This window comes from Corylus avellana, chromosome ca2, assembly GCF_901000735.1.
Source record: "Corylus avellana chromosome ca2, CavTom2PMs-1.0".
Taxonomy (NCBI): domain Eukaryota; kingdom Viridiplantae; phylum Streptophyta; class Magnoliopsida; order Fagales; family Betulaceae; genus Corylus; species Corylus avellana.
Genome location: NC_081542.1, coordinates 33,143,838 through 33,144,920, shown reverse-complemented (window position 1 = coordinate 33,144,920; position 1,083 = coordinate 33,143,838). Strand labels below are relative to the sequence as shown.

The window sequence follows — 1,083 nt, the reverse complement described above, 5'->3', positions numbered from 1 at the left end:
GAAACCCTTTTTGTAAAGGACTCCATTTATCATTGTAAACCTTTCGGCTCTCACCTTCAACCGGGTAGCAAGCTTTCTATCTGAAGGAAGTACTCCTCTTTCCAGGTATTCCATGATTTCCGATTGCCAATTAGGTATGGTCTCGGCTGTCGAGACCGACACCGCCTCGGTAACTGATGATCGTGGAAGAATTTGGATAGGAGTCTCGGATTCAATTTCTTCACTGGCTGTTGAGGCAATTCTGGCCAACTGGTCTGCTTTTTCATTCTCTGGTCTCGGAATTTTCGCAATGCTAAACTTCTTAAATAAAGCTTGCAAATCCTGTACCCTAGATAAGTACAGCTTCATCTTGTCTCCCTTGGCTTCAAATTCCCCTCAAATGTGTCCTACAACGACTTGGGAGTCACTCCGTATTTCTACAAATTCGGCTCCCATTTCAAGAGTTAAACCAAGTCCTGCCAAAACTGCCTCGTACTCGGCCTCGTTATTTGTGGTTTTGAACTTTAACTTTAATGAACTACATAACTCTTCCCCATCGGGAGTAATCATTACTATTCCAGCTCTGCCATGCTTCTTTGTAGATGATCCATCTACGTAGATTACCCAAGTCTCATCACTTGGCCGGCTGGTAATGTCTGGCAAATTAGTGAATTCTGCCAGAAAATCAGCTAGTGCCTGGCCCTTGAGAGAATTCCGAGGGAGAAATTCGATGTCGAATTCTCCTAGTTCAATAGCCCAATTGGCTAATCTTCTCGAAAGATCCAGCTTTCTTAGTACTTTCTTTAGAGGGTATTCAGTCAACACCCTGATAGTATGAGCTTGGAAGTAGGGTCGAAGCTTTCTGGATGCTATAACCAAGGCGAAAGCCAATTTTTCCATTTGGGGATATCTTTCTTCAGCGCCTCTCAAGGCCCTACTTGTGAAGCATACGGGCTTTTGAGTTCCCTCTTCTTCTCGAATTAATGCCGCACTGATAGCCGTTCGGGATACGGCTAAATACAAATATAGTACCTCCCCAGGTATTGTCTGGCTCAGCAAAGGCGGGCTCATCAGGTATTCTTTCAGCTGTCTGAAGGCTTCTTC

General features: G+C 44.5%; 1 pseudogene; it reads right to left on the bottom strand.

Annotated features, from left to right (window-relative positions):
• The window catches only part of LOC132169627 (uncharacterized), a 5,679-nt pseudogene extending 5,331 nt beyond the window's left edge, over positions 1-348 (bottom strand).
• Positions 349-1,083: the final 735 nt, after the last annotated feature.